The sequence below is a fragment of the Macrotis lagotis genome, chromosome 1, assembly GCF_037893015.1.
Source record: "Macrotis lagotis isolate mMagLag1 chromosome 1, bilby.v1.9.chrom.fasta, whole genome shotgun sequence".
Classification (NCBI taxonomy): Eukaryota; Metazoa; Chordata; class Mammalia; order Peramelemorphia; family Peramelidae; genus Macrotis; species Macrotis lagotis.
Genome location: NC_133658.1, coordinates 147,097,160 through 147,118,014, shown reverse-complemented (window position 1 = coordinate 147,118,014; position 20,855 = coordinate 147,097,160). Strand labels below are relative to the sequence as shown.

At 37.8% G+C, this 20,855-nt stretch overlaps 1 protein-coding gene across 9 annotated transcripts in view; it reads right to left on the bottom strand.

Annotated features, from left to right (window-relative positions):
- Positions 1-20,855, bottom strand: part of PSD3 (pleckstrin and Sec7 domain containing 3) — a 765,972-nt gene that overhangs the window by 326,119 nt on the left and 418,998 nt on the right. The window contains exon 1 of one of the 9 annotated variants that reach the window (XM_074209085.1): positions 18,784-19,512. The exons of the other annotated variants lie outside the window; for them this stretch is intronic. The gene's annotated coding sequence lies outside the window, so the exon portion shown is untranslated. Of the gene's footprint in view, positions 1-18,783; positions 19,513-20,855 lie in introns of those variants that run through there. 9 annotated transcript variants of the gene reach the window in all.

The following is a 20,855-nucleotide window of genomic DNA, read 5'->3' as shown; positions in this document are numbered from 1 at the left end:
TAACGGGTTCACAAATAAAGAAATGCCGAAGATTTTTATATTATCTTTACTCACACTGTTCCCTTCACCTGGGATGCCCTTTTTCCCCACCCTCAGTCTGAGTAACTCAAGCCTAGTCTCCCACATATACTTTCTTTCCAAACATCCTGCTAAAAATTATACTTTTAGGAACTTCAAAGAATGATGACATTATGGTGGATTTTGAAAAGGGTGTTGGATTTGGTAAGGTCTAGGTTCAAATCCCATATCTATCATAATCCATTGGGAAAAATCACTTAATATGAGACTTCAGTTTGCTCATCTGTTAAAAAATGTGGGTGTGGGGAAATTGAGTGGCACAGTGGATAGAGCATGGGCCCTGGAGTCAGGAGAATCTGAGTGCAAATGTGGGAAGACTTAAGTTTTCTAAAGGTTTCATCAGAACTTGTTAGCAATTTTGTGGCTCTGTCTAATTAATATAATAAAAATTCACATTTCTAGAACATATTCAAGTTTATAAAGCTTAATAATTCTGTGAAACACAATAACACAGGGATGCAAAGAGGATCATTATGTAAATTTGGAGCTGGAAGTGCTTTTAAAGGTACACAATACAACCCTTCATTTTACAAATGAGAAAACCAAGGCATATAAATCAAATAACTTAACCCAAGGTCTGAGGAACAGGCTAACCTGGGATTGTATCCTTCTGACTTCAAATAAGGTCCTCTTTCCACCATCCTACACTGCTGAATTTGCCATGGGAAGGGCCCTGAGATATTGCAACACCCAACCTCATCATTTTACAGATGAGGAAAATTTAAATCCTAAAAGAAAAAGAGTACCTGCTCTTAGGTACACAAGCAGTACTTGGCAGAGTCAGGATTTTAAACCCAGATCCGATAACTCCACATCCAAAACCTGATAGCTACTTCTTGAACACAGAAAAAGCCCAAGTCTTTCCAAAGAAAAACCAGCATCAAAGTTCTATTGACAGATATTTCTGGAAAAGGTCCTCAAGCTATCTCATTCTTCATAAAATAAATGATATAGAAAGAAAATCAGGGAAGCTCCCACTTCAAATCCTCTGAAAATCCTTAGGATAACACATTGTTCTCAAGTATTTCAAGTTTTTTCTACACTTTTTTCTTAAAAAAAAAAAAAACTAAACAAAACAACCTAAAGTTTCAAAATAAGAAGAGGCACCTGCTTTTATTGCCCAAAATACAACAGTCTTAATAATGATTATGAAGGAACCTGAAAGCTGTCCCACTGAAGAAGGGTCTTAATTATAAAAAATAAAAAACAGGCTTCACCTCAGTTAAATACAAGAAAAATCCCTACAGTGCATGTTATTCTATATTTTGAACCCAAACTGGGTTAGGATTGAGTCACTTTTTAAGGAAAAGCCACAAATCAAAAACAGCACCGGCTGTATTTACTTTAAATTTAATCTACATGCCAAAAAAAGGAGGGGAAACTGGAAAGGAGAGTGGGGGTGCAAGGAAGGAATACCGATTGACTGCAGCAATAGAAAAGGCCAAGGAGAATTTGTTCCTAGGAAAGTTAGACCCCAAATAGAATTTACTATGGAAACTGTTCTCTAACAAGACTCCATACTGCTTAAAAAGCTTTGAAACAAGAGGAAAAAGCCTAATCCAATTCCAGAGAGAAATAGTCTGCCCAGAGGTCTGCTAAGAAAAATGGCATTGGCAAAAGCTCTGGCATGTGAAACAACTATTCCATACAAAGCTGTTCACAATGAACAATTTATGATGATTTGTGAGGAAATCACCATGACACCAGGCAACTCTAGTCTGGATCAAAGAATGGCTCAAAGAATATCCCAGCTATTCAAAAAAACAGTCCTCAATTTTTGGAAGTTCTAAAGCTTTTTTTCTGGGGAAGTGATATCAGAAAGTAAAGATTTGTTCTAAATAAGTAAATAATGGAGGGGGGAGGGAGAAAAAATCAAAAGAAGTAGAAATAAGACACCTGGTATCTAACAATGCTTCAAAAGGAGGGGGAATGTGGTTTTGTTTTTGTTTTTGTTTTCTGTAATCAACAATTTGATTCCTCTTATGAATACAAAAGATTTCACAGATATCTTAAAAAGTTTTCAAAGTTCTCCCCAGTCTACAACAAAGAATATAGTGATACCGCTGGAAATGTAAAGGCCCAATGATAAAACTAGGGAATCCTACAATACACAAAAAATGTGAGGGGAAGGGGAGCACTCCCCCTTGATCTCTGGAAGCTACAGTGCTATCTAGGAGCAATATCCCCATGGTATTTGTCCCAGCTGGAATACCTAAAACAGTAGCAACATGATCCCTAAAGACTCCATCCTAGACTATAGGAGTCAGAACTGGCAGCAACTACTTAGTCAGCAATGCCCTCTCTACCTAGATGACAAAAATTTAAGCCTCCATCATTCACACTTTTTGATGCACATCATTCACTTGCCCGAAAATGTGCAGACTTACAGATAAAATACAGACTTCTAACTCAGCATTTAATACTCTCCACAATTGGGGTCTAATGTCCCTTTGCTGTTCAGCCACTTTAGGCATGTCAAGTTCTTTGAGACCCCATTTGGGATTTTCTTGGCAAAGATATTGAGGGTTTGTCATTTCCTTCACCACTTTATTTTAAAGATGAGGAAACTGAGGCAAACAAGGTGAGTCTGAGGCCAAATTTGATCTTCTGTTTTCCTTAGTTTATTCACTCTACACTCCTATCAAAATTGCCTACATGATGTTCCTTGAAGGATACATCCCCTCTACAAGAGCCCTAACAAGGAAGGGGTCATCCATTCTCTTTCAAAACCTCCATACAGGGGCAGTTCATTCCACTTTTGGATAGCTTTATTAGGAAGTTCTCCCTCCTTCCAACACCAGCCTTGATGAAGCTTAGAATGGCATCTCCCCTAAAATCATCAATAACACAAGGAACATAGAGTGAGGCTTGGGACCACCTGACCAGACATGGCCCTGTTCAGAGACTAGATCTGGAGACTTCCTATCCCTAGGAGTAAGTTATCTTAGAAATCATACCTGAGTCTCTATAACAACACTAGAGGCCTTTATCCCTCACTAAGCATCAGTTGGATCAATCACAAACATTTATTAAGTACAAATTATTAGTCAGAAGTATCAGATGTACAATGAAGAAAATTGAATGGTCCCTGCCCTCAAGAAGTTTACTGTTATCAGGTGAAATTCTTCAAGAACCAGTCTCTTGCTCAGGACCTTGTTCTCACTGGCTTCTCTGTTTTGAGCTCCACAAAGCTTCAGCCCATATTCCCACACCACTCAAGGTCTGGTGCCAAAGAATTCCCTGCCCCAGAATCTACTGCCCTACTTGGATGCTTGATCTACTCTGCTCTAAGAACAAGGCTCCAACCTTCCATTTCCTACCAGGCAGAGGCCCATGAACAGCAAGGACTCTTCTCCATCATTCCCGGTTACAGGAGACAGGGTAGGAACCCTAAACACAACCTCTCCCAAGGATGGGGGGGAAGCTTCTTTGCTCCAGAACCATATGGACACTTCACTGACTCTACTCTTGCACCCTCAACAATCCTACTGCTTTTTTTTACCCCTGAAAACTGAGGGGCTGGTTGTAGAGGTCTCCTTTCTCCCCAAAGTTATTGCCATGTGTGCAGTCCTTCCCTCTCCTACTCATTGGGAGGAGAAAAAAGCAAAAACAGTCTCAAACTTCCAAAGCTACAGATGACAAAAATACCAGACTTCTCACTGTGCTAAATTTTCTGGTTACCAGGATCTTGTCCAAGACTAGGGTCTCACATTGGGTCTGACCAGGCGTCAAGGAGCTTCCATGGGATTGGCCATTATCCTATGCCATCTTGGCTAAATATGAACATATCAAGTTTCTTGAGTTCCAAATCACCAAATATTTACTGACCTAGAAGTTTGATCTAATCTCTCTTGCTTTGAAACAGAAACAAAGTGACTTTACCTTCTTCTACTGGAAGGGTTCAGAGTCAATCATAACTTCCAAAACACTGGCCAGTGAAGTCAAACACCACTAAAGATGGTGTACATATAAAAACTACTATTGCATTTAGTTGGAAAAACAAATAATTGTTTTTTAAATGATGTACATAGTATCACAGTGCTTACAACAAAGTATAAAACATATGAGCACAGTTGAAATTATCTGATGTAGCTAATAACAGGCTAATCATCAGTCAGGACAATATAATACTTTGCAAACCAAAGATGGGATATGAGGAAATTGTTTCTACTGATCCTGACAATCTTTATAAACTGGAACTCTGTTTGACATCAGCTTAGGAACTCATTTTCTAAAAATCCAAAACATATGGACAACACCAGAATTAAAGATACATACACACACACACACACACACACACACACACACACACACACAAACATAATGAATATTTAAAGATATGGAAGCACATCTTTCATATTCAAATAATGTTTGATTTAGAAAATATACTCTACCTATCATTCACAGAAGAACAGGCCATTCTTAAACCAAAAGTATGAGTAAACCAGTGTGACTTTAGGGATCCTAGTGAATTTAAATTTTTCTTGAAGTCAAGGTTTTCTTTTAAATGGCATTTACCATTCTACAAAAAACTCTCCATATAATCCCTTCTTCCCCTGATCACTGAGATTCCAAGGCCATCAAGAGGAAAGCTCACTTCCCATCCAAAACAGTCCTACTTCTCAATGCTGTTCCACCCTATGTTTCTGTTATTCTTTCTGAGACTCTTGATCCTTTTAAAATTTCCCTTCATATTAGACCACTTCCTTTCACTTTTTCCATCTTCTTTTACAAATAGAATGAGGTTTTCTCCAGATATTTGATTGCAAATCTATCAGTGTAGCAATGCAACAGAGAAAGAGCTAATTCACTCACTCTCTCAAACCTTTGTAATCTGTTCTAAAGTCACCACTCCACTGAAATTTCTCCCTCTAAGTTTCCTAAATGATCTCTTAACTGATAAATTCAATGGACTTCTCCTCTGATATCCTTTTTGGATACTCTGCAACTTTTGGTATTACTGACTATCCCTTATCCAAAACACTCAGCTCTTCCTTGACTTCCATGACACTGTTACCTCCTCATTCCTCTTCTACCATATCTTTCCAGTGTGTATCATCACTAACCCCATCGACAGAACCCTGTCCAGGGTCCTCTCTTCTTAGTGTAGTGATCCCATAAGCATGAGTTACATTGACCTCTCTACACTGACAACAGTGGACAAATAACAACAACAGCCCTCATTTATCTATATTTCTAGGTCTGCAGAACGTCTCCACCAGCATAGTAACATCCCAATCTCTACACGCATTAAATTGGACTCATTATTTCTCCCACCCTTCACCCCCTTTATCTTTATCTTCTAATGACACCATCATCCTTTCATTCATTCAGATAAATAATCTAGGAATTATCTCAGGCTGTTTCATTTGCCATCAGATGCTCTATTTGATTTCAACTTTAGGAACACCAAACATTTTCCCAAGGTAGCTCCTCTCCTTTTCAACTTCCTTTTGTATATTGTTTTCCCCCCAAAAGATTAAACTTTGAGGACAGGGACTCTTTTTCTTTGCTTCCAGGGCTCTCAGCATAGGTTTGGTACATAGGGCTTAATAAATGTTTACTGACCATTGACTATTAATTTTTTCTCTCTCCCTTACTTCCCAATATGCAATCAGTTTCCAAATCGTATCAATTCTAATACCACAGCAGTATCCCTCCCTTCTCTCCTCAGACAGGCCCAACCAACTCTGGCTCACAATCTTGTCCCAGCTAAAATATTATAATAACCTCTGAAATGGTTTCCCTGCCTCCAGTGCCTTTGATCCATCCTCTACACAGCTGCCAAAATAATCTTCCTAGACCATATTATTCCCCTGTTCAAAATTCTCCAGTGGTTCATTCCTCACCCAGGCATTTAAAGTCCTTCCTTTAATTACCTTATTTCTTATTTTACATTCATCAACTTTACTCATACTCTATCCCAGCCAAACTAGAACCCAAACTCACTCTATCTCTTGCCCACCTTCCTTTGCCCAAGCTAGCTAGCCCCCATCCTAAAGATTCCTTCCTTCCTCAACAATTTTCTAGCACCTCTATGAAGCTTCTCTTGAAAACTAGTAATTCTGATACTCAGGGAAAGTTACCTACAGAATTTGCTAAGTACAAAACCATAGAAGGACAAATTTATATGGTGAAAGATATTGAAATTCAAGGACTCCTTTAGGGAGAGATAACAGGACAGGGTCTTATTGGGAGAGACAGAAACCATAGGTCCCTGAGGGTATAAATTTTAGGGCAGAATGAGATCATTTCCAACCTCTACCACTCCTGGTGGGATCAGAAAGGAAATTCACTCACTATCTGTTATTTCATCAAATTATTCTTGCCAGATAGGCACTTGCTAATAATCCAGTTGTTTCTACCAAAGCAGAAAAGGCAAAGTGCTTCCAGTTTTAACAGTCTACAAGCAAATTTGACTCTCTTCCTCCTTGTACAATTGGAGCCCCACATTTTCTTCCAAGTTGTTAATATTTTCCATCTTATATGGGCTTTTTTAATGTTATAATGTTCAGTAAAAACTAAATTCATTGAAATTAGTATCTGTTACTTTTTGTCTTATACATAATTTAGTACAACAACTTATACATAAATGGTACTTAATAAATCTTTGTTCAATTGAATCAGTGAATTGCTTTCTGAATCACCATATCAGTCTCAAACCACATTGTCCTTGTGACTTATTTATTCCCCTAGATTCTTTTTTCTTTAGAAATATAGTGCTAGGGGAGGCTAGGTGGCACAGTGGATAAAGCACCGGCCTTCGAGTCAGGAGTACCTGGGCTCAAATCCGGTCTCAGACACTTAATAATTACCTAGCTGTGTGGCCTTGGGCAAGCCACTTAACCCCATTTGCCTTGCAAAAAAAAAGAAAAAAAAAGAAATATAGTGCTCTCTCTCCCCTGTCCTACTGACAAATTTGCTTTTTGTAACCCATGAGAAGAACTTTATATTATTCCATTCAATTCATTGTACCATTTTGTGGATCTAGATCCTTTCAGCTAATGTTTTAGTTGACTCTTCAAGCTTCATGTCACCTCCACAAATCTGTCAAGTACAACACCATCTATGACTTCATCCAAGACACTATAACTACCAATCAGTCAATAAATATTTATTAAACACCCACTACTACAGGACTGTGCAAAGCACTGGGCATATCAAAGGCAAAAAGAGAGTCCCTACCCCCTACATGTGTGTGTGTGTGTCTGTCTGTCTCCATCCATCCAGGGAACATTACACAACAGGTCTCCTTCCAAGGATACATTCAATTGATCATCCAATTGGTTCCAAAAATGGCCTAGGCTCTATTCTCATCTAACCCAAATCTTCCAGTCTTGTCCACAAAGAACACATGAGAGATTTTTGGAGAACATGCTTGTAAATCTAAATATATGCAGGGATTTTCTTCATGATATCAGATTGAGTTTTGGACTTTTACTTGGACCTATAGTTTCATTGGAAGGAGAAGTTCCAGTTCAGGAATTTCCCTCCCTCAAGGAAAATAAACTGCTAACTGTTCTGTAGATCAGTCAGTCTTAGAGAGATGTCTGAGGAACTGAGAAGATGGGAATTCCTTTTGTGTATAGGTCAACCTTTGAGGTCCCTTCCAAATCTCAAATTCTGTGATTTTGACTTTATATAGAGTTTACTGACCTCAAAGGTTAGCTGACTCTCTTAGCTTCCATGCAATACTGCCTTCTCAGTATTTAAGTCAAAAAAAATGAAATGAGTTTAGTTTAAAATTACCAACTCTTGGATAAAGTTTTTTTCCCCCCAGTGAGTTCTTTATGTCTGTGACTTTGTATCTTTCTTTTTCTCTTCCCTTCTCTGTCAGGTCAATTGGCCACAATTTATACAACCAAAGACACATGAATAGATTCACAACATAGGACAGGAGACAGAAAACTAAAATTTTCTGTTTAAGAATTTTCTGTGATAGAAGGTTAACTCAAAGAATATAGTAAGAATTATTAGCACTAATAAGTTTCTAGCTTATTCTTCCTTAGGAAATGTTCTATTTGGGTGTGGTCTGTAATTCCAGTTACTAAGGAGCCGATACTGTCAGAACTGTTGAATTTAGGATTTTTGAACTACTAGAGGCTGGACCCAACCCTTGTCCAAACTAATTTCAACAATATTATGGTAAGTCCTCTGGAGTAGATGACCACCAAGTTGCCAGTCAGGAATGGAGCAGGTTAAAACTCTCTGGTCAATCAGAGTATAATCAGATAAGGAGCCTCTGCACTTGCTGCCTAAGATATAGAGACCCAATCCTTCTGGGGGAAGGGAATGTAAGTGTGGAAGATTCCTCTCTTCCTAAGCCCCCCAGTAGAATTCTTAGGGACAAAAATGTTTATAGCAACTATTTTTGTGATGGCAAAGAACTTTAACTAAAGGGTGTACAGTAACCATCAACTGAGAAATGCTTAACCACTAATCTATAGGAATTCAATCAAATGCTACTGCACTAAAATAAAATGAACCAGTTTCAGAGAAACCTAGGAAGTCTTGTCTAATCTGATGCAATGTTAAGTGAGCAGAACAAGAACAATTTAAATAATGAAAACTAACAACACTCTAAACACAGCTCAGAAACATTTAAGAACTTTGATCAACATAATGACCCACTATAATTTCAGAGAAGCTTTGTTGAAACATGCTACCCACCTCTGGTTTGAGAGGTAATAAGACTCAGGGTACAGATTGAATCATATATTTTTGGAAATAGACAATAAAGTCATCTGTTTTGCTTGACTATACTTATTTGTTACAATAGGTAACAATAGGAAATCTGTATTATTATTATTATTATTATTATTATTATTATTATTATTATTATTATTAAACATTTACTATATGCCAGATATTTTATGAAGCAGTTTACAAACACAATGACCCCAGAAAGTAGGTACTATAATTATGCCTATTTTAAAAATGATAAGACTGATTAAGTGCCTTTCCCAGAGTCACATAGCTAGGAACTTTCTGAGGATAGATATGAACTCAGGTCTTCCTGTCTCAAAGCCCACTGTGTCACCTAGCTGGAAGGAAGGCGAAAAAAAAAACACAGAATTTTGGTTAATTGAATGAAAATAAGCTAAGCAGCTGCCTCATAGCAACAATGTAAGCCTTTCCAAATCTCATATATTAAACAAAAAACATGATATTGAAATGGGAAAGTGGGAAAAGTTTCTGCCTTCAAAGAGTTTGGCAACTATAAACAATCAGCTACCAGAAACTGATGGCTCGAAATCCTCATTTTCTATTTAACCCCACAAAAACAAAGAAACAGAAATTCTCACTCTCTCGGTTCTGTTCCTCAATCTCTACTGAAAGTACTAAAAAGTCCAAAGTATAAAAGGTCTACACAAAGGAAAAGTTTAAAAGTCTTTGAAAAATCCAAATGCTTTGTTTTTAAATACTAGAACTGGCCAATTGTAGCAAAAGAACAAAGCCCATGAGTCCTTTCTGCCTCCTGGTTTTATTTTGGATAATGTAGCTTACAGTTCTGTTTTCATTTTGAGGATAAGGACATTAAGGAGAGGCTAGAAAAGTAATGGTCAGTCATTTCAGGGTCCAAAGAAACTATGCGACTCTAATGCCCACAACTGAGTTAGATTTCCAGGAAGATATGGCTTAAAGTTTTAAACTAAACCAATGCTTCTTGAGTATAGGGATTGTTCCATTCTGTGAGTCTTGTATATCTAGCACCTAGCACCAAGTAAGCACTTCATAAGTGACTCCTAATTAACTGATCCATTGATTAAAATTGGACTATTCATAGGTGTCACTTTCATAGAAGAGTGAAAGGAGCCAAGATGAAGAAAAATAGTTGAAAGAGGACATGAAAGGAAACCAAGATTATCCCATTCTATCATCTGATTTAGAACATCTACATTTGTATATTATAAACATATATTATATATATAATATATATATGTATAATGTTCACATGTGCATACTGACTCTCCTAAATGAATATAAATTCTTTGAAAGTGAATAGTATTTTCTATTTATCTTTGTAATCCCAGAGCTCAATAAAACTCAGAAAATAACTCAATCTACTGACTGGAAGATCTGTTGCTTCATTTGTCTGTCCATATAATCTATCAGTATTTTTCTGATTGTACCAACATTTTAAAATGACTAAATAGTGCTACAAGGGTCAGATCTATTACCAAATAAATCAAGACCTGCACAAGAAGCCTAGGGTATAAGAAATTTCTGGACGGTCCTTCATAGAATGGTCCATACCTAACTCAAACGATTTTAACCAGAATCATGATAGTCTCAGGCATAGAATATGCTGGACAACAATACTAACCAAGTTCAACTCCTTATGAACATGAAGGATTTATAAGGTCCAGGGCACAATGAGAAAGAGTAAAAGAATAGAGGAACTACAGGGAAAGAAACTGCGGGCACAATTTGTACAAAGTCAAGGAAGAGAAAAAAAGACTAATAAGGACTTACAAAGGTATGGTGATGAAAGAGCTTCCTCTTTAATGACTTTCATTTCTTTTTCATGACTCAGGAGCATGGGATCAAGACAGGAGATGAAGATAGTGAAGTTAGCAAGCATGAAGGGGTATCATTAATCATAAGAGCAGTAATAAAGTAGGGCAGATAAACAGCTAGCCTCAGAATGCTAAAGACTTGGGTTCAATCCCTACCTCTGTCACACACTGCTCAGGTAACTAAATACAAGTCATTAAACCTTTAAGTACCCAAGTCAACTCTCTAAGGCCTTAAATTTGTAGTACAGGTGCTCACTCACATGAGCAGAAGAAACTCCTCACACACACACAGAGCCACAGAGCTCCTTTGGAGATTAAGTTACAAGTTCAAAATCAAAAGAAAAAAAGAAATTCATATAATCTATGAAACATGAACTATAGAGAAATAAATTTACAAACAACTACAAATTTCCAAACTAAAAACATTGTTCAAAACTCTTCCCCATTCTTTAAAAAATAAATTTAACGACCACATCTGCTAGTTTGTAATAAGTTGGTAAAATTGGGTAAAGCACCCATCTTTTTTTTAAGGTTTTTGCAAGGCAAATGGGGTTAAGTGGCCCAAGGCCACACAGCTAGGTAATTATTAAGTGTCTGAGACCAGATTTGAACCCAGGTACTCCTGACTCCAAGGCCGGTGCTTTATCCACTATGCCACCTAGCTGCCCCTAAAGCACCCATCTTAAAAAAGACTGGTGCTTCCAGTGTATTTTTTATAGAATTAAGTGCAACATAAGATATGTGTCTTTATTTTGGCTTTTTTCCATAGTAGTCACACACAGTTCACCTCAATAGGGTGCAACAAGTTGAAGAGAACATCCCCAGGCTTGGCCTGAACCCTTCCTTCTCCAGATGTTGATTACTGCCCTGAGCAGATAAAGGCCAGAGAAAAGGCCTAGGAATCCTGTGCTATGAGACCTCCCAAGAAGTCCTAGGGTACTAGAGAAGAGATATTGCTGACTCAGCCAATGGTAACCCTCCCCTTCTTAGTCAGAACCAAAAGAGCCTGGCAGGAGCAGTATGTAGTTCTGTTTATGTTTTAAATACTGTAATACAGTTGTGGCTCCTATGTAATTGCTGGCTACTTTCTCACATGCTGGGATGTTCCTGGAAATAACTTATTTTAGTTCAATCAATCATAATTTCCTAGCAAAATATTTTACATAAATAAAAGGGTAGTTTTTTTTGACCTATAAAAAAGGAGGAGGGAGAGAAGAGATAACATTCAAAAGACTGGTTTGCCTGGTTTATATTCCAAACTACATACTAACTTTTAAATTGCCATGTCTACTAACTTATATGAACACTGCTATGTATAATATTCTAGATTTAGAGTCAGAAAGGTCTAGGTGAGAATCCTATCTGACACTCACTAGATGTGTGACCCTCTACCACTCATTCAACTTCAAATTACTCATCTGCAAAATGAAGATCTTAATATCTATGGAGCTGGTTTCTTGTTATTTGTTTATACTAAAATCCTGACTTCTTTGATACTAGAAGCAACCAGATCCCCCTCTATCAATGCAAATTGGCTTAAGTTCCATAAATCATAAATTAATGAAGATCAAAGGAGACAACTGGCATAAAAGCAACTTAAAAACATTAAGAGACTACCTATTCAAAATACAGAGCATATTCAGCTAGAATCTATGTTTAGTGTGCACGTGTATCAGAAGTTATCAAACAAAAAGAGGAAGTAGTGTGCTGGGCCACATACTCCAGCCCTCTTAGTTCAGTTTATTCCTCAGCTGACATTCATGATCTTCCTCATCTGTCAATGCAGGGAAACAAGCATACTGTAGCTTGGAGATATCTCTCTGGGTTCCTTAGAATAAGGGAGTATTGATTCACTTGTTAGAAACCCATGGAAGGTAAATAAATGGAAACTGAAAAATTGATGCTGGGAGTTAACCAACAAAGAGCAAACAACTCCCAATTAAGAGTGCCTACTCCTAAAATGCCTCAAAGGGTCCATCTGTAATATAGACAGACCACTTGTCTAGCAAGGAATAAAATAAAAAGGATATTTCCACTGATCCTCTAGAAAGTTATAATACATATTATATATGTTTTTATGTGGGATTGAAGCCATTGGAATTCTGAGAGCTACCTGTTGTGTTCAGGATAGGGCTGCCATCCAAGGTCAACCTGAACACACTGACTTCAGCATTTGTGACTAAGGCTCCAGGAGGACTGTCAGCCTCCTCTACCTTCACCCTGCAGGCTGGGCAAACTACCAAAATCAGTAACTGGAACAGGACCATGATGGGATACAGATAATTTCTTTTCTTAATAGCCATGTGCTGAAGGCCTACATTAGCTTCCTCAGATTTCCCAAAACTATCCCAGAGTACCAAAATCTTATGTTAACATACTTTTCAATTTTCTCCTATTAACAAAATCCATTTTTTTTCTTCCCCTCCCCCAATTAAAAGAAAGAAAAACTCATAGAAAATATACACAGTGAAACAAAAGAAATGCCTACATTGGACAGGAGATATCAGGAGCATGTCTCATTTTAGGTCCTTTGATAATGTGATTAGTCAGTGCATTGTTCAGAGTTCTTAAGTCTTTCAAAGTTGTTTATCTTTACAAAACTGTTGTAACTAGATAAATTGTCCTGGCTCTACTTAATTCACTCTGTATTCATTTAGTCTTCATTTTCTCTGAAACCATCCCCCTTCATCCCTTCTTATAGCAAAAAGTGCTACCATTCAAGCATGCTCAAAATGGACTTTTGTGGTGCTTAAATATAATCAAGATAGATCAAGTTTACAAAACTATAAATGTCTCTTGACAATATAGACTGTCCTTGCCTTGGAAGGCATCAAAGTCCCAAAATCCAAGGACTAATCAAGTCTATACTTCTTAGGATCATTGATTTAGGTCTTGGAAGGGTCCTCAAAAATCGGGAAAAAAATCATCTAATCGGGGCAGCTAGGTGTGGCAGTGGATAGAGCACTGAACTTGGAGTCAGGAGTACCCGAGTTCAAATCCAAACTCAGACACTTAATAATTACCTAGCTGTGTGGCCTTGAGCAAGCCACTTAACCCCATTGCCTTGAAAAATCGAAAAAAAAAAAAATCATGTAATCCAACCACTTTATTTGACAGATTAAAAAATGTGAGGTCTGAGTAAGTTTTCCCCCCCTTTTCTCCCTTCAGGTGTCAAGAGGCTATTAATATAAGAATTGCTGGTACCTTGTTAGCTCAGTGTGTCAAACCACAGGCGGACAGACAAACAGCCATACACACCCACACAGCTCCTTCACTCTTGAGTAAGAAGTCTTGATTAAAGTTGAGAGGATACTTTTCTTTTCTTGGTTAACAGTATTTAACTTCTTCAGATAATAACTGACCTATCTTTTAAACTGGAACAGTTTCCCTCCACCATTTAGGTATCAGATTTGGCAGGGATCTTCAATGCAGAGGCTAAGACTTTGCCTTCAACTCTGAGGACATGAAGACCTGGCTATATAGTTTTTAGCAATAGGAAAGGTAATCACATGTAATTTGACTACACCAGAAATATAAGAAAGGCCATGAGAAAGATGCAAATAGACACCTGATTCCCTTTTCCTTCTTCCTCAAATCTTCTCATCCTATTTTCTGGTAAGTAGAAAATAGTTCAACAACAATAAAGCTAACATTTATTTGCATAGCATTTTAAGGGGTACAAAGTACTAGAAAGGAAGTGTTATTATTATCCCCATTTTATAATGAGGAAACTGAGGTAGTGGTTATATGACTTGTCCAGGGTCACACAGTTAATAAGTTATCTGGGGCCATATGTGAAATCTGGTCTTCACTCCAAGTCCATTATTCTATCTAATAAGCCATCTAAAAAACATAATAGGGACAGAGGTTATATCACCCCTTTAGCTGAATCGATACTATGAGATGTGACTTGATAACAACCATCTTGCAAGTTTCCAAATGACACCTAGAAGTATCAATTGGAATCCTGATTCTATTCCCTGCTGAAAAAGCTCAATGTGAGGATCTTCAAGATTACTGCAAAAAACCAGTCTTCTTACTTTAGAGATACAATTTTTCATAAACATCCATAGGTCCTCATCAGACATCCTTTTCCTACTGATCACAGACTAGGGGAAATAGGAAAATCCTGTCTTTTTTATTCATTGAGGTTCACCTAATACAGTCCTGTATCAACCGCTCTCAAAAAGATCTGGGAGGGGTGGCTAGGTGGCACAGTGGATAAAGCACAGGCCCTGGAGTCAGAAGTACCTGGGTTCAAATCTGGTCTCAGACACTTAATAATTACCTAGCTGTGTGGCCTTGGGCAAGCCACTTAACCCCATTGCCTTGCAAAAGAAAAAAAAAAGATCTGGGAAACTGATGGCTGAGAACACAGCCTTTTCCCCAATAGTCTGGCAGAGAATGCAGGAATGGTGTTGGATGTCATGGATTTATTAAGAACTGAACTGACCAGGGCATTCCACAAGACTTCAAATAGCAGTCTCCATGCATTAGAGCCTTATTCAAACTAGTGACCTAGAAAAAGAAGGCTCTGGACCTTATCTTTAACCCTGTCCTTATATAAATAGCACTCAAAATACACCAGCAGCCGGGTCTCCTCAAAGTCTCTTAGGTCCATTCCAACTTTACTTCACTAAATATCTTATCAAAGATATCTCTTGGGGCTCTAAGAACTCTTCCCCTTTTATTCCTTTTGCACCAAATATCATTTAGAAGAAAAGGAGGAAGACATGACAATGTGAAAATAAAACAAAGAGATGAAAAAGTAGGAGGTTAACAAAAAAGGATCTCCTGAATCAAGGGACCTGTTTGAGAACACCCAGGAGGCAGAAGTCAGAGGACAGACCAGAATTCATAGTTCCCTCTTTTTCTAAACATACTTTAAGGCACAATCAGGGTTGGATGTACTCAAAGCCAGCAGGAAATATTCCAAGAATGCTAGACCACTAGGCAGAGGAGAATAATGCTACTTCTTTTCCATGCCAACCTAATCCAATCCTTTAAAGCACAAGCCTGCAATTGCTAGAATATAAACTATCAGACAAAATTACAAACGCTTCTATGGTTGTCCAACTCTACATATTCAACAGAATATTGATGAAGAAAACAGGCTCAAATTGTCCAAAAAATTTGTAACTTTAAGAGAGCTGAACATTGGCTAAAACTCCAGCAAATTCAATCCATCAATCAAGAAGCATTTATTAACCTCCTTGACTATTAAGTCAAACCCTTACTCTATGAACTTCAAGGTTTCCTTATCATCCCATTACTCCTAGAGATAAATATAAATGCTTCTTGAATAACATATGTCCTTCACAACCTCACCCCAACCTCCAGTAAGTGCAAATTACATAAGCCAAGCATTACACTGACATAGTGTCATTTTGTGACAATTATTATGCTCATGTGTTTCTACTAATCTTGGGCTGTCTTAGAATATATGACCTTAACCATACAAAATTGGATTAAACCAGTTTCTCCACTTTTAGTTAGTTCAATCAACTGAATACTGGATTTTATAATATATTACTTACATTATACCACTGTATACTTATATTACACTACTCTATCTTGTGATGCTGTTTTTTTTTTAATTCTGTGGTTTTTAATAATGAGTACTCCAAGGAAAAATGCAAAAGTTGTTCCTCTTAAAAGCTATTAGAGATATCACAGGGGCTATTAGCATGGGGAAGTCAAGCATTTCAAAGTTCATTCAGGCCCACAAAGAGACAGGACCAGTCACAAAGAAATGCCTAAGTCACCACAAACTCACAAAGCCTTTTATGGTTGCATTACAAAACAAAACAAAAAGGGACATTGATAAGTGACAAACTATTGCCATAAAACAGTCCAATTAATTCCCAGAAAATGAGAAAAGACCTCCAAGGGGTATTCAGCAGCTTAAGGGATTGTTAATGAAGCCCATCATTACAGTCTGGTATGACTTCCTTGAAGATGGAATAACAGTAGGAAAAGATCTGAAAAAAAATTGCTGTTAACTAATGTAATGAAGATTAACATTTCTCATAGGCAATGTAGTATAAAGATTGGAATACTAAGAATCTGGAAAACTGGACAACACAAAGATTGGAATACTAAAAACTAGAAAATGCTATTTTTGCTGTTGAAAATCACTTTTTATTTCATATTCTACCACAATCATTTTCAGAAAATATCTTGGAAAACCTGTGAGATCTTGGCAACTTCACCAAACTGAAAAACATTCAAAAAAAAACCCCATAACTTTTGTGTGTATGGGGAGTGAAGGGGGTTGGCTTTATTGCTTGCTTTTTTTTCTTCAAAAGAGCCAGAAAATCTTGTCTCCCTTATAAAAATATGCAATCTACTAAATATGCTAGTATATTAAGATGCAAAATTGTTCCAGAATTGCAAAAATTCCCAAAAGATGGAATACTTGAACACACACCTTGACACACATCATGAAATGTTAAGAAATTTATCTAAGAAATATACATAAGCATCCTTCAAAGACTTAGGAATTCACCTGATTTACATTTCATTAAAAATGTATAGCTGTTCATTGCAGGTAGGCTTAATAGACAATGTAATATGTGGTTTTATGATGAATGAGCTTTCAAAATCTTTTTAATGAATGGCCAAATAAGCTATTGCAGGAAAAGGCAGGTGTTTTGCATTTTTTAATTTTTTAAGATGTATAAAGTTGCAGGATTTTTTGTGAAAAACAATAAAATTTTGTTATTTTATTTTTCCATGTAAATAAGAATACTAATGAACTTTTCCATCTTTATTATATATTACTCCTCTTTGCACTCTATAATCTTGTCTTTTCTAACACATTCCCATCTCCTCTCTCCTGAATCTTCCCTCCTCTTTGCATCTCCCCATGCCTGGAATGAACTCCCAAGTCATCTCCATCTCCTGGAATCCCTAACTTTCTTCAAAATTGCTCAAGCAGGAGGTAGCTAGGTCGCTCAGTGGATAGAGCACCAGCCCTGCAGTCAGAAGAACCTGAGTTCAAATTTGCCCTCAGAGGCTTAACAATTAACATAGCTACTTGATCTCAGGCAAGTCAACCCCATTGTCTTGCAAAAAAAAATTGCTCAAGCAACATTTTCTATGTTAATTTTTTCCTGACCACCTGATTCTCTTTTTTTGCAAATATTTTATAGACTTATTTATGTACTCATTTTCTCCCTGATAGAATGAAAGCTATTTCAGCAATACTGAACTTTTATTTTGTCCTTTTTTCTAGATGTCTATCCCAGTGCCTGGGCACATGACAATAAATGATTGTTAACTATACAGTAATCTGATTTTGGGGAAACACTTTTTGGAAAATATTCTAGATGTCTGGATTAAACAAGCATGAGGAGACCAATTCTACACATATTTATATTTATATTCCCTTTGTCCTTTAGTAAGCAGTTGTACAATCTGATGATGATTCTTCTTGATGACATGACAAGCACAAGAATTGGATTTGAGTAAGGGGGTGCTATGCAAAGTCACCAGTCTCACTTTCTCCTCCAGAGATATCTGAATCCAGTGGCCAGATAAGAATCAGGATGACTGGATATGGTCCTGGATGTGAAGTAATCAGGGTTAAGTGACTCATCCAAGATCACAAAACTAGTATCAAGTGTCTGAAGTTGGATTCCAACTCCAGTCTTTCTGACTCTAAGACTGATGCTCTATCCACTGTACCACCTAGTTGCCCTGTGCAATCTATTTTTTTTTTTAGGTTTTTGCAAGGCAAATGGGGCTAAGTGGCTTGCCCAAGGCCCCTGTGCAATCTATTAACAGAGAACACTCTCTTCTCTTCTCTTCTGTTTGTCTCTCTTCCTCTCTCCCTCCCTCCCCCTACCTTTTCTTCCCTCTTTCCATCCTCTTCTCCTCCTACTCCCTTCCCATCTCTTCTCTATCTCCCCCTTATCCCTCTCCCCATCTCCTCTCTCTCTCCCCTCACCCCCACTCTCTCCTCTCTTCCCTTTTCTTCTCTTTCCCTTCCCCTCTCACTCTTATTCTCTCACTTTTACTTCCCATCTCTCACCCACCTGTTTCCGCCTCCCTCTTTCTCTCCTCTCTCTCCCTCAGTTTCCTCATCTGTAAGGTAGTACTACCTAACTCATAGGTCATTGGGAGGAGAATGCCTCAAACTGTACAGCACAGCATAATTTTAAGTGGTTGTTGCTATTATTACCTACTGCAGCAAACTTCAGTCTGTAGGAGTTATAAGAGGCAGAGCCAGCAACTGTGACAAGGTCCTTCGATGAGTGGCCACAGCTGAGGATTAAAAAACAAGCTTCACTTTCAGTCATAGCCGCATACATGGATTATATCACAGACAGCATGTGCTATCTTTAGTCATGAAGAGAAATAAGATATACACATATGTTTTATTCTTGACTGAAAACAACATATGGAGTGTTCTTTCCAGGTCTGGCCAACACATTTTAGGGTGGACACTGTCAAGCTAGAGACAATCAACCAGAAAAATGAGGAGACCTTAATATCTTAAGCTTTAAGGATAGTTTGAAGGAAGCAGGAAATGGAAAGAAAAGACTGACCATGGGGAGGGCAGAAAGGGCACAGGGAAAAGGCATGGCAGCAGTTTCTTGACTAGATAATTTCTTTATAGCTCCAAAGAGAAAATCAGAACCAATGGAAAGAAGATACAAGGAAGGTTTATGGTTCATTTAGGAGAAATTTCTAACAATTAGAGCATACAAAATAAGGCTACCTGGTGAGGTCAAACATCACTCAATCTTTCAATCACAGGTTGAATGATCACTTCTTGAGGATTCCTGGTCCAATATGTACCAGGTGAGACTACAATGATAAAAATAACAGCCCCTATCTTCAAAGAGCTTACATTCCCCTAGGGTCAAGGACATGTAGACAGAAATGTCAATACTCAAAAGAAAATGTATACATGTATATACACATACACATATGTTCTCACAAAATTAATTTTTAAAAGGTAGAGGAAACAATGACTAGGAGAATAATAAAAAGCTTCTTATAAGAGACAGCATTTGAGCTTAGTCTTTTTTTTTTTGCAAGGCAATGGGGTTAAGTGGCTTGCCCAAAGCCACACAGCTAGGTAATTATTAAGTATTTGAGCCCAAATTTGAACTCAGGTATTCCTGATTCCAGGGCCAGTGCTCTATCCACTGCGCCACCTAGCTACTCCTTGAGCTGAGTCTTAAAGGGCGCTAGGATTTCCAAGTAAGGAGAACAAACATTCCAATGGTTATATGGGGGCAGCTGTGCATTCTCAGAGATGGAAGGTGGAATGTATAAAATGAACAGGTAAGCCAATTTGGATGAAGAAAAACAGAGGCAGAGAAATAATCAATCCAGAAAGGCAGACAAGGGGCTAGACTGTGTAATGCTTTTAAAATCATACAAAGGCTTTTTTATTTTATCCCAGAAGCAATATCGAGCAACTGAAACTTCTTGAGCCAGAGAGTGGCAGTGTCAAACTTATGCAATAAAAATATCAGTTTGGCAGCTAGCTAGAAAATGGTGTACAAATGGGAGATGCTGGATGCAGTACAATTTAGAAGGCTATTGCAATGGAGTAGCTAGATGGTACAGTGGAAGGCGCACCTGCCCTAGAGTCAGCATCGGGCACTTAATAATAATTACCTAGCTGTGTGACCTTGGACAAGTCACTTAACCCCACTGCCTTACCAAAAAAAAAAAAAACTTGCAATAGTCCAAGCAAGAGCTCTGAATGAGAGCAGTGGATAGAAGAATGAAGAGAACAGAGATGGAAGAATGTTGTGGAGACAGAACTGCTAAGACTGCAATCTGACCTAGCAGTGAAAAACTAAAGATGACCTTTGTTGACCTCCAAAGTCCTTCCAGGAGGAAGGATTTACATTTGGGTGATAAGACACAGAAATCCTAGGTTTGGCAAGAGCCAATCTTCTGGGAATGAACTCTTGGACATATCTCCTGCAGGTGTGTCTGTCCAACCCCAACCTAAATTGAAGGCCACTCCCTTCTTTTGATGGACAAGTCAGAAGTAGCTTTTCAGATCCTATCTTATGATAGTAGAAAAGGACCACAGTTTCAAGCTGTATCTTGTGGGGTTTGGTTTTCTCCCCACACATGCCTGCATAATCAGCCATCTTAGAGAAATATTAATAAATGTGTGTTAACCTAATTATGTTTTGGTCAAATGCTGAAGGTTAAAGTTTGTCCCTTATTAGGACAAACTCTGAGGATTAACATTTACAATCTATTATTTCTAGGACCAAATTC